Here is a 13,822-nt window from a genome sequence, read left to right as displayed (position 1 = left end):
ACGCACACAACTCCAACAAACAATGCATTTCTACTTCCTCCGCTCAAGAGTATTGCACAATTTCACGCTCACACTTTGACTTTACCCATGCATCATGCCAAACATCTGAGTAACATATTTTCAGATTATTTTATTTTCAATTGCTGAGAGCGCGCTCTCATCTCCCATACTTCTATGTACATATCTCAGATACAGTATCTGCTAGAAACACACATGTATTGTAGTATGTAACCGGTTAGCGAGAGCCGTAAATAACAAACAATTGTGGGAGCGACACTAGCAACTAGCGGCGTAAAGATACACCAGCAACAACACCACCAACACACACCACTCGTAGTTGTAAAATTTGTTGGCTTGCCGCTGTGCACTCTACTCGTCGTTTGCTCTGCTACAACCTTGCCCACTTTATCTGTGAGCCACTTTAATTCAGTTCATTTCTGACGATCGTGTCGTTTGGTTGATTTGAGTAAATTTGCGGAAGTGTGGCCGAACGTGTTGTTGCATAGCGAATGCATTTGCGGTCGAAAGCGCACAAGTAACGGAACAATAAATGTTGTGCAAGAAGTGTTCGTGTACATAAATTTTGAAACAATAAAGTTACGAACTTTTGTGTAACAATAACAAATACTGTGTAACTATATTAAATGGAAAAATGTGAACTACTAATTGATTGGGGCAAAATTGATTTTCGGCTCAACTCGCGCAAAATTCTCGTTACAATCAACCCTGACTACACTCCGTTGGTCCGGTTTTGTTTGGGACAGCCCGGTTATTTTTGTATACACGCGTCGCTGCCATTGTTGTCATTTCGTTACGAATAGGTTTCAACAATTTATTTTCCATAAATAAATTTGCTATGCTTTGTTAAAATTACTGAAAAAACAAAACATAAATAGCGAGCAAAGTGAAACAGCAAAAAATCCAAAAACGAAACATAGAAAACGCTAAACAGTATAAAATAATAAAAACAACAATAAAGAATTAACCAAGAGGCGCAGGCAAAGTCAAAGTGCCGGAGTAAAACAGCCCAAAGAAAACTGAGAGAATCATTGTTAGCGGCGAAAAAGCAACAATAACAACAGCAGTAAATATGTGCACGCGTATAAGGAAAGCGAGCAAAGCATAAAAGGTAATAATAAATAGTGAAAACGCTAATATTGTTCGAGTTAGAAGTGGAAAAGCGGCGTAAACGTAAAAAAAGGAAAATCCGAATTTTACGCAGACAGACAAATATTAGTGTTTTTGGTGTAATATTGCTTTTGGAAAAAATCGTAAACATTTAATTGTTGTTATTGCTTGTCTGTGTTAATGTTAAAAAATGTGGCAGCAGTGCGTTGGCCGGTGATCGATGATGTTGACGGCGTCAGCGTAGGCTCTGGAGCAGACGGTAAACGGCGCAAGCTGCACCTAAAAAGCATACAAACAGCACATTTTATTTTCAATAAAATAAAAAATAATAATTTTGTTAGTATAAAATAATATCAAAAAGTGGCGAAAACTTTGAAATAAACAAATTTAAAAGTAACGAATAATCAACGAAATCATAAAAAAAATAAATTGTGTACTGCAACAATTTTTTGTACGCAAAATTTGTTGTCAAGTTGTGCTATTGTTTACTATTTACTTTCCAAAAATTTTGGTTCTGTGATAACTGTGTGCCAAATTTACTAAAATTTTACTATTTTTGTTTCATACAAAAATATTCTTGAAATTTCAACTATTTTCTTACAACTTTTGGATAATTCGAATAACTGCTGAAAATCCCAAAGGTATGTTGAGCAATTTTTAAGAGGGTAAAATTAAATACGTTAAGCGTTATTATAAGTTTTTAAAATTTATGTAAGTATATAGTATATTGGTCCCCTCAGTGAACCAAACAAAGCAAACAAAAGGAGTTCAAGAGATTATAAACAAGAAAAACACCACAGCACAATCCCTCACAAATAAAAAAGTCCATATTCATACGTGTACTCAATTTTTATTGGTCATTTCGTATGACAGCTTCCCGACAAATCAACTAGAAGGTCTCTGACGTTTCCTTCTGAGTCTTACAGACGTCCTAGCAAACTTGATATACTTCTTCAGGGTATTGCCAGAGAATTTTAAATCTTGTTGCTTCTTTATTATCCAACAGCACAATAAGATATCAAAACTTAATTTTGATCAAACGATTTTAATTCTACAAATACTACATTATAACTAATTGAGGGAATGGCATAGAACATGGGTTCGAAGCAGTTAATTGTCTTTGTATGATTATCTATTCAAGTAAATTGAAACGCATTTAATATTGCTATAATAGTGAAGATTTTTAACAAGATCTTAAGATTATCGATTGGAACAGAAACAGTCCTCTTTTCTAAGTTTTTTTCATCTCTTGTGTATCTAACGTAAAACGCATACTTTTGTTATAAACCTTAAATTTATTCTTTCAATTTGGATAGTATAATGGAGGACTATCAACTTATGAGCTTTAGATTATACATATACAGTTTCTGTCTCCGTATTTCATGGTTCAAACAACCTTTTGCAATCCACTAATTCAATTTAGACTTCTTCCTTCAGTATAGTCTACCTGCTGGAACCAAGTCTCACAAGAAAATTGACACCAACTCAAAACCGCATTACTGTTAGCTTCATAACCAAACCACAGCTTCATGAAAAGCATAATATAGAAGTATTCAAGTGATATTTAATCAAATTAAAATTAAAGCAGCTTCAAAAATTAAATAAAAAGTCACATACACTTCAAAAAGTATAATATTTCGCACAATGGCGGACCAGAGAGCATTTGATGACACTAAAAGTGTCTAAAGTCACTACAAGAAAATTTTGAGAACTGTGAAAAACTGTTAACCCAGAATTATGGTTTTAATATATTGTCATATATAATACAAATAATTCAATTTTTTTCATCTAAGTCTCGTTGCGTGAAAGAAATTTGATACTTTGACGCAAATGAACGCCGAAAACCCAACAAAAAGCAGAAAACATACTAGAGCACAACAACAAAGTGATGGGCAATATTGTGTTTTCGAAAGCAAGGCAGTAAAAGATATGAGTGTACATATGTACACATATAACGGGTGATTTTTTGAGGTTAGGATTTTCATGCATTAGTATTTGACAGATCACGTGGGATTTCAGACATGGTGTCAAAGAGAAAGATGCTCAGTATGCTTTGACATTTCATCATGAATAGACTTACTAACGAGCAACGCTTGCAAATCATTGAATTTTATTACCAAAATCAGTGTTCGGTTCGAAATGTGTTTTATCGACAAATTTTGTTCAGCGATGAGGCTCATTTCTGGTTGAATGGCTACGTAAATAAGCAAAATTGCCGCATTTGGGGTGAAGAGCAACCAGAAGCCGTTCAAGAACTGCCCATGCATCCCGAAAAATGCACTGTTTGGTGTGGTTTGTACGCTGGTGGAATCATTGGACCGTATTTTTTCAAAGATGCTGTTGGACGCAACGTTACGGTGAATGGCGATCGCTATCGTTCGATGCTAACAAACTTTTTGTTGCCAAAAATGGAAGAACTGAACTTGGTTGACATGTGGTTTCAACAAGATGGCGCTACATGCCACACAGCTCGCGATTCTATGGCCATTTTGAGGGAAAACTTCGGACAACAATTCATCTCAAGAAATGGACCCGTAAGTTGGCCACCAAGATCATGCGATTTAACGCCTTTAGACTATTTTTTGTGGGGCTACGTCAAGTCTAAAGTCTACAGAAATAAGCCAGCAACTATTCCAGCTTTGGAAGACAACATTTCCGAAGAAATTCGGGCTATTCCGGCCGAAATGCTCGAAAAAGTTGCCCAAAATTGGACTTTCCGAATGGACCACCTAAGACGCAGCCGCGGTCAACATTTAAATGAAATTATCTTCAAAAAGTAAATGTCATGAACCAATCTAACGTTTCAAATAAAGAACCGATGAGATTTTGCAAATTTTATGCGTTTTTTTTTTTAAAAAAGTTATCAAGCTCTTAAAAAATCACCCTTTATATGGTATGTAAATGCAACACATTTTGGCCACATATGTGTGCACTTATGCACACACACATACATACAAACGCATATACAGTATCCGACAAAACTATGTATACCCCATGAATGTTGAAAAGAAAATTATCATATCTTTTGAAAAATGAAGTTTATTTTTTTGCATGGTTTTTGTTTTTGCTTATGAGTATACTACATACAAAAAATTAAATTAATTTTCTGCATTTTAGTGCTAGTGACTGCAAAATACGCGGTAATCTGAAAAAGAGAAATTCTTAGCAACGACAAAAGTATGTATACCCGAATAAATTTTGAGGTTACCTTCACACTAGAGCTTCAATATTTAGTGTTGCCACCCTTAGCATTAATTACTGCCAATAGACGTCGAGGCATGCTGAAGAAGTGACTGGGGTATGTTTTCCCAGGAGTCTTTCGATTTATTAAAAATCTCGCCTTTATTTGAACGGCAAGAAGATCGTTCAAGCTTGTCATCCAAATATTGCCATAAGTGCTCAATGGGGTTTAAGTCGGGGCTTTGGGCAGGCCATGGTAGGAGTTCTATCGATTTTTGTTCGAAGTATTCTTTTGCAACCCGACTTGTATGCTTGGGGTCGTTGTCCTGCTGGTATATAAAGTTATCTTATGCCCATTTTTTGCGTAGCTGGCTCAAAATTGGTACTTAACATTTGAACATAAGACTCTCCTGTCATTTTACCTTCGATCATTACGAGATTTGAGAGAGCACTGTAGCTAAAACAACCCCAAACCAATACATTTCCGCCTACAAACTTTATGGTGCTTTGAATGCATTTACTCTGAAGCTTCTCGTGGCTCTTTCGCCAAACTTTTTGCCGTTCTTTAGTATTTTTAAATTCAAATTTGCTTTCATCACTCCAAATTACTTTTTTCCAAAAATTTGGTGGCAGTTTGTAATACCTTTTTGCAAACTCCAATCGTGCCTTTAAATTTTTCTGGCTGATGAACGGTTTTTTAATCTTGTAGTGGCTGGAATACCCGTCTTCTCGAATTCTTCGTCGAATTGTTCGCTCGGAAACATCTATTTGAAGGCTCTGCTTAATAAATCGGGCTGATACGGTCGGATTTTTTTTCACTTCTCTCACTATTTTTGTCTCTTCACGCACTGTAGTTAGTCTAGGGCGGCCTGATCTTGAAGCACTCTCTAGCCCACCATTTTTTTTGTAATTTTTTATCACTTTTTGGATTGTGGCCTTGCTTTTAGAATATTTGTTTGCAATTTTTCCGTATCCCATTCCATCTAAATGATCATGAACAATCAATTTTCGCAGGTCAACGCTTATTTCTGCAGATCTTGGCTTTTCACTAAATAAAATCTTTATATTATTTACCCAAACACTTTTATCGAGTATAAAATCATGAAATTTTACCTTTGTCGAGTTTGATTCTAAATATTTGCGAAAACTATTTACGCAAAGAAGCACTACGCACAAATATTGCCACGGTATACATAATTTTGTCGCCTGCAAAGTTCAACTGATCATCAACAAGTGCACATTCTGCAAGCAAAATAAAAGCTAACGGTAAATATCATACCGTTATTATTTGTCAACTTATAGTGTGCACTTACCGTATGTACAATTTTTTAATTGTTGAACTTTTGAAAAAAATACTCAAAGAACAATAAAAAATGTGCTGGGGTATACATAGTTTTGTCGGATACTGTATTTTATTGCTATGTCTCTGTTTGTGCGCCAAGTCAAGTATTATTTTTCCAGCGCAAATTGCTTTGTGTCACCATTCTCAGGCGCTTTGGTGTTGCTGGCTGGCAGCAGGGTTCAACTTTTGGTTAAATTTTAGCTCTTTCAAGGCACATGTGTGCTGCAGTTAGTGTCGAAGAGGCGTTTGGTTGTGATGTGTAGCGAAAATAAAGGCAATAAAAGACACAAATTTATGTATAAGGAAGTCTATATATACCATATTATATATGTATATATAGACACACGTATGATACTTATATGTGTACATTTACTAATTATATAAGTTTTGCTGGCTTTTTAAAGCTAACACCTCTATTATTATTATTTTGGAAGTGGTAGTATAGCAACAAATATAAGTATCTAAATTAAATATCTAGTTATTTTCACCATAGAACGTATGTTTGCAAATTATAGGTATTTTTGTCCCGGAGTGAAGAAAGCTCACTTCTCATTTCAAAGTCTTCGCTGTTCTCACATACAAAATAGCAATTCTCAATACTGCATTCTTGCCTGTCGAGTCCTTTTTGAAATCACCGAATGAAAAGGAATCTACAACTGGGTTCAAACGGTTCCTTGACAGTGATTTTGAACTAATTTTCTTAATAATTAAAATAATACTATTTGCATTAGTTGAAACTCACATTTTTCCTAAAACTTACTGCTTTGAAACTAGATTTATTTCTTGAGTATCTCAATCTATATTCCATGAATAAATCTGAAAATAGTTTATTTGTAAGAGCCAAGCGTTCGTATCTGTTCCTATTTGTTTTTTTGGCGCCACGTCCGAAAACTAATGAAACCGAAAAACTAAAAAAAAATATTAATATTATTACCAAATTAGATATTTTTCGACCTATTTCCATTAAATTTTACAATAATGCAACCCTGTACCCCAGCAAATTGTCACCAATTAGCTTTAGATACCAAATTTTTCAAAACTGTTTTGTTTATACAACGAAAATTTTTTAGCATTCGACAGGCCGTATGCATATCTGCTTATATTTGAGCATGTGCGATAAGCATTGAACGCGCATTGACGCTGAGTGTTTGCTGCCTGAATGCCTGGCTATCGCTTTGCCGTCGCGTTTACGCTGTTGCTGCCGTCAGTGAGGTGTATGTTATTGATGACGGCCACGTAAATTTGTGTTTTTGTACTGTTTTCTTTCATTTGATAACATTTCCATGCTTATCGCTTAGCTGTTTACCGATATTCTATACAAATTGTTCATATTGTGTTTTATCTTTTTTGCTCTAACAAATGTAACTAGTGTATTAACACACATATAGATGATATTGATATATATATTTTACTGATTTTGGTTCAAAAACGGCAGAGTTTGTATGCCTTCTATTAATATGCTTCATCGGTTAGTATTATTTGTGACGTTGCTTATGCAAAATTGCATAGTGTTGGCAGTAAATAATTTTTAGTGTACTTTGGTACTATGTTTGAAAAATATTTATTGTATATTTTTTTTAGCTAAAAAATTAATTTTTAATTTTTTTTAGGGAAAATAATTGTTTCACAAATTTATTTTCGGGATAAAATATTTGATACGTCAATCTTCTTGTTTTATAAAATATATTAAAAATATATACAGTAAAACGTTTAAATTATTATTTTTTCGTTTTATTTTAAAAAATTAAGAATTTTTTTGTTTGCTAAAAAAATTAAATAAAATAATTTTTTATAAAAATAGTTTTTTATGGACTGCCAAATGATTATTTTGAACACCCAACCGCCTACACATATATTTTTAATTTTTTTAGAATTATAAAAAAGTGTTTTACTCCTAAATTTTTTTAATAAATTCTTCAAATTAATGCGGAAATTCGTTTGATATATAAATTTTATAATTTATATAAAATTAAAATTATATAAAATGTCTCTAATTCAAAATTCTTTTTGTAACTCTTGTTTCGATATTCCACAAATCTTTTTTAGCAAAAATTTATTTTTTTGTTTTGTTTTTGCCATTAATATTCAAGCGAAATCGTGTAAAAATAATTTTACTATTAAAACTTTTAATACAGTATTTTTTATTAAATAATTTAATATTTTTTTTATGAAATAAATTTTGGACTTAAATTTTTTCAAGCTTAACATTTTTCAATTAAGTTTTTAAATTTAACGAATTATTATAAAAATTTTTAGTATACAAAAATTTTGACACACATTTTTTTCAGTGCAACTCAATTTTTTTTTATTCAACAAAATCGTTTTGTTTTATGAAATTTCGACTTAAACTTCCTCAAGCTAAAAATTTTTAAATTTAATAAATTGTTATTAAAGATTTTTATATGAAAAAATGTCGACCCAAATTTTTCTATTAAATTTTTGTTTTATTGATTTTTAATTTTCATTTAAATTTTTTTTCCAGTGCATAAAATCATTTTTTGTCATCTCTCTTTATCATCTCTGACTTACGATTCATGTTAGTTTACGCTCTGCCACAAGGAAGCGCAAATTTTCGCAGCTTATTTCACGCCTCTCCATCATTATAATGCAACACATCCACAATTTAATCGCAATTTATTGTCCACCGCAGTTAATTTACACATACCTTACTCAGCGCCAATATGCAGCTGGCTGCAGCAACCAGCCAAGTAGTGCTGCGCTAAATTTGGCTACGAACACTCAATTTGGCCTACAGGCGGTCGTTCGCATTGCAATGCTTGCAACACCCGTCGTTTGGCTGGTGGCACGCTTGTTTGGCTGCAAGCGCCATAAATGTCAATTCGAGTTTGCTTTTTTCACGCTCAGCCAGCGCACAGTCTCCATAAGCGTTACAGTTACTAGTTTGGCAACTTGGCTGCCTTTCCTCTACACACTTACATATATATTTATGCATAAATAGGCATTTGTAGCAACATTCCTCGCGCTGGCAACATTTGTACTTATGTATATTTACTTGCTAGCAACATGCTACGGCGCGATCATTTGCGTGTGTGTTTGTGCATTCGGCCAACAAGGTCAGCTCGTTAAAATTTCACTACCTGCATGCTGTAAATCCCATTGGGAGCGCGACGTGTAGAAGAGCAATTTTCTTGTTCCTTTTTATGTAACTTGCACATGCCACATACTTTCCAGCACACAGTCGCCTTAATTATTTTTCCTTTGAAAGCAGCAACGAAAAAACTAGAAAATGTCAACATTTTCCGACGATGTCCTCTATATACCGCACATCTACTGAGAATTGGTTGGGACATGCAACGCCGCAGGGCGCATATTAAGTAATTGAAAAATGTTGCTACGTGTTCAGCACGACGGTTGCCTATTTCTTTTACTCCCTATTTTCATGTAACTTACCTTTAAATACTATATACGGTATAAATAAGTTTATCGATAGGCTAGTGGCGAACAGGTAATCTACACGATCAGTAAATTTAATTTTAACATGAATTTCGGGTGACAAGCATACACACATACAGCTATACCTCGATATACCAATATCTTCATGAAATCATATAACCTATAGTTAAAGCTATGCGTATGTATGTATTGTAAAAATACTAACTAATAGCCACAGAGTCATAAATTATGCGTAACATGACACCTTTTGCTTGTTAGGTCTCTTGTAAAGCAACTAGCTGCCATATTTGAACGCCTAATAAATATAGCAGTCTAGCATATTTATGTATTAAAATAACATACATACATACAAATATATACATCTAGCTTTACATAAGGTGACACTTGAGCGCCGTTTTTATGGCTTAAAACAACAGGTTTAATACGACTTCGTCCAAACAAGCAACGAGGGCAGCACAACCGGCGCGCTAAGTCTGCTAGTCTAATGTACGAAATGAAATAAAATTAAACTTTCAGCTTTTTTCAACTTTTATTTCAGCCTATTTAAGCCGTGGACCTGCTTGTGCGCTTGTCTGTAACAGGTACTTTGTAATCGTATACCACAAGGCTGTGTCTGCGGCTGCGCAGGAAGTTTGGCAAGCATCCATGTTTGTGCATTTTTTATCGTCTGTTGATCCTCATAAAAATTTCAATTAATTACCTCAGTCTTCAGGCGTTTCAAATTACCAAAGTTGTGTGTATGGCTTGACTTTAAGAGCGCTCAAATTATTTTATTGCAATGGTATTGAATTTAGATAAAGATCGCTCGCGTAAGTTCACTTTTTAATGACTTATTTTTGGTTGTTATTGTGTAACCTCGAGTTAAGCGTTTTTAATGCTCAAGTTAATGTGAAATTTTTAGAGTTAAAGGTGGACATATACATAACTCTACAGCAAACTATAAAAGCTGCAATAAACGATCTTTTGCCCGATCTTGTGCTTAAAATAAAGTAAATTTTGGCGACTTGGGTGTTCACATTATAAGTTTTAGCATGAGATTCGTTGTTTAATTTAAATACGAGTATGTCGAAGATCGCCAAAGCATAGCTGACTGAAGGAGGTAAGGCTTTTAAGGTAAAAAAATTATTACTTTTTTAATTTATATCTTAAATATGGATTGAGTAATTTTCATCGGATCTTTTGTAGATTATTGAGCATACTTTTGACAATCTAGTGTAATTTTTTCATGCAGAAATATTGAAGCATAAGCCGGTAACAGAGCTTCTCCCAGAACGTCTTGAGAAAAAACACTTTGCGGTGTTCACCATAACTCGGCTGGAAATTATCCGAAAATAAAGAACCTAGAAAAATTAGTCAAATTATAAATTATCAGAAAACGATGGCGGGACGATTCTTCGTTTTCTGATAATTTTTTTTTTATTTAAACATTTTTGGTGGCTATATAAAGGGAAAAGGTATTTTATACAGTATTTTGTTACCAGAACAGATTTGGTCATCAGATCGCTTAATACTTACCGTTATTCATCAAATACCTGAAATTTTATTCAAAATACATATATGTACATATTTACATTAAAGTTAAACTTCGTCAGCGTCCTTTTGAAATTAACTGTCTCCGCCTGATAAATACCTCGTCACCAAACACTGCCCTCCACAAATATGCCTGCCTTCCTACCAAGCCGCTCACCACAATCAACGCTAGCTCAGATCTCCCGCAACTATCCACAAATTATTAATCTGTCGCATCACCTCAGGAGGTGTTCGAACGTATGCGTAAATTTGTATGCACCACCTCGCCAACGCCATGAAAAATAAATATCAATTTACATATGAGCAAGGCAAACAAACGAGGAATATGAATAATTATATGGAAATAAAATTAAGAAAAACAAAACAAGTTCGTTAAGGCAAAAGATCAGCATCGTCAGCCAACGAACCAACAAGATCGATCGTCTGCGCTTGCATGGTGCCACAGCAACAACAAGCTGGCGGCATGACACCAGTAACAAGGAGATGCATTGAATAAAAAATTACTTACTCTTGTCACTTGGCGTGGCGCAGCATGTGTGCAACAACAAACAACATATACACACAAGGATCAGGCCGGTCGATCGTGCAGACTGATCGATCGTGCTGTTGTATGGCCCAAGACACGATCATTTGCAGCATTACTGCCTGCTGTGTGCAGCAGAACCTTATGAACACACACGTGTAGGTGTAGCTGTGTGTCGCGCAGGCGTGGTTGTTAGGCATTTCAACAATGAGCTTGCAAAACTACAACAAGCAGTGACTTTGCAGCATTTGAACACCCGCAGTGCGGCGACTTCTTCGAAGTTTGCTTTGTGCACTGCTTCATACGGAGCATACACACTCGTCTGTGTGTACATGACTTGGTCGAAAAATGCAGATTTCCTACAACAAATACTCTGTTTGTTTGTAGCGTTTTGCCTGCTCGGCGAAATCTCGAACAGGTGATCGGTTTTACATGCACGAAATTGGGCAAAACAATGGATTATGAAGGCAAAAAGTCAAAGTTTATGCGGATACCCATTTATCCAGCTTGGTATGTGTAGCCTGTGTTTGTCGGCCAGTTTAAAATTGTTCGGCGTTTTTGTTTACCTGCGTCTTGTTTGCCGCATGAGCCGTCTTAAGCAGCTAAATGACCATAAAAACCGAAGACGGCACTTAATGGCTGTCTTCCGTCTGCTTGTCGGCCAGCGCTGATGAGCGCCGTCACTGCCAGTTAATACTACTTGACGCTCTCTCACTTCGCTCTCGACTTTGCATCATCTTTCGTTTTTGTTTTGACTCCGCTGACGACGATCACTTCCTCTCACACTTCCTACTTTTCGCGCTCTCGTTCCTGTTATCACGCTACTTTTTCTGCTTACCTGCCTGCCGCTATTTATTAACCACTCAACTCATAATTTAAAATTAGCCCGTAAATTATGTTTTTAGTAGCTACCTTTACTTGCGTTGATTTTTTATGCGCCAAGCGCATTTTTCTCCGTGCTACTTGCCGTGTTTTTTCTTCGCCCACATAAAGTTTGTTATGGTTCTGCTGAGTTTTTTCTTTTCATTGCTTTCATTACTTTTTGCCGGGTTTTTGTTCCCTTTTTTATGTACATACTCCACGTGCTTCTGTCGCAGCGCAATAAATTTTTCGACTTCTTGACTGGCTGCCAACTCGCATAGCTTGCTGTCAGTTCCTCTGCACTTTTTATTTACCACTCTTCAGTCACATGCTTCTCTCCACTGCATATGTCTAAATACTTATGTGTCAATGTCAATGTTGCTATGGGATATGTTGGCAGGATAATCACTTGCAATTTCAAAAATAGCAATTCTTGATATTTGCTTTTATTGGCTCTGCTCCGTTTCTTGATTACTTTTCCATCTTTCTGGCGCTCTTCTATTACTCTTTATTTGCTAAAAACAGCGTTTAATTTATTTGTATGCATTTGTCGTTCCAAGATTTATTGACACTATTGACAGTTCAGTTGTCATTTGGCATTGATTCGAGTTGAGTTGTCAAAGTTCTGGCGGCGTCGCGACTTTTATCAATTTTATTTTAGTCTGGAGAGTAAAAGTATTTGTATGCGGAATGCTAAAGTATTCAAGAGGTGTGGGAACTATCAAGTAAAAATATTTCGCAAGTTCATTTCTAGAAAATTAGCATAATTATGGAATTCTGCAAATATTTTTAAAGTGTGATAAAAGCGAAAACCATACATTTTTAATATATGTACATATATAATTTGTATTGAATTTCTCAATTATACATCATATATTTTTTGATTATATCATATCAGTTCCATTACCAAATCATCTTCGTTCTCATTGAAATTGTACTGTAATGAATTGATTTTCATTAGTCTTATGTATACCAAACATTTTCAAGAAATTATGATCAAGAACTTTTTTTAGAATCCCAAATTGTACGTTCTCTATACACTCTTCAATAGAATTACTATACGAATACAATTACCATAACAATTACTTTTATTAGCAACATTTATAAACTGTTACTATATTTCTTAGCTTTGCTTAAATGATAATCACTGCGTATGTTAACAGAATTACTAGAAAAATTACTGTAAATTTATTATAAATTATTGTGAATATAATTTCATTTTGAATTGTAATGAAAATATACTCATTACTGCTGTATATACATATATTTCCTGCAGTATCTGCAATGACAATTACTAATATCATTACAATTGCAATTGAAATTTTGATCACCGTTGCTTAAGCGGTAATTATTTTTTTTTTATTAAAAAAAAACTTTAAGCTCTGCTTTACTCATTTACACAGTTATCATTAAATTGCTTAACTTACATTTTTAATAGCTATTGTTATTAATAGTAATTAAATTCAATTACAAGATGTAATTAAACTACATAATATGTATGTAGCCAGGCATTTCAAAATTTGTATATAAAGTATTCCATAGAAATATATGTTCTTGGTATAAACCGTACTACTGTAATGGCAATTACTGCTAACATTACCAGTACCATTACCAATATAATTATGATTACTATTACCATTACTGCCATTCTCTTAATTTTGAAACATTTTTTTTATAATAACTTTTGACATTAGCTTTGCTATTACCTTAAATCATGATTACCATTACTGCTAACATTACCAGTCTAATTATGATTACTATTACATTACTGCCATTCTATTAATTTTAAAACATTTTTTTTTACAATTACTACTCACCTTACCATTACTTACTATTGCAATGAC

At 34.3% G+C, this 13,822-nt stretch overlaps 1 protein-coding gene across 1 annotated transcript in view; it reads left to right on the top strand.

Annotated features, from left to right (window-relative positions):
• The first annotated feature begins 330 nt into the window (after nucleotides 1-330).
• LOC105224720 (frizzled-2) overlaps nucleotides 331-13,822 on the top strand; it is an 86,412-nt gene continuing 72,920 nt past the window's right edge. Inside the window, exon 1 of the mRNA XM_011202882.4 lies at nucleotides 331-1,769. The gene's annotated coding sequence lies outside the window, so the exon portion shown is untranslated. The remainder of the gene's footprint in view (nucleotides 1,770-13,822) is intronic.

Source organism: Bactrocera dorsalis, chromosome 5, assembly GCF_023373825.1.
Source record: "Bactrocera dorsalis isolate Fly_Bdor chromosome 5, ASM2337382v1, whole genome shotgun sequence".
Lineage (NCBI taxonomy): Eukaryota > Metazoa > Arthropoda > Insecta > Diptera > Tephritidae > Bactrocera > Bactrocera dorsalis.
The sequence above is the reverse complement of the archived record's forward strand: the minus strand, read 5'-3'. Positions and strand labels throughout refer to the sequence as shown.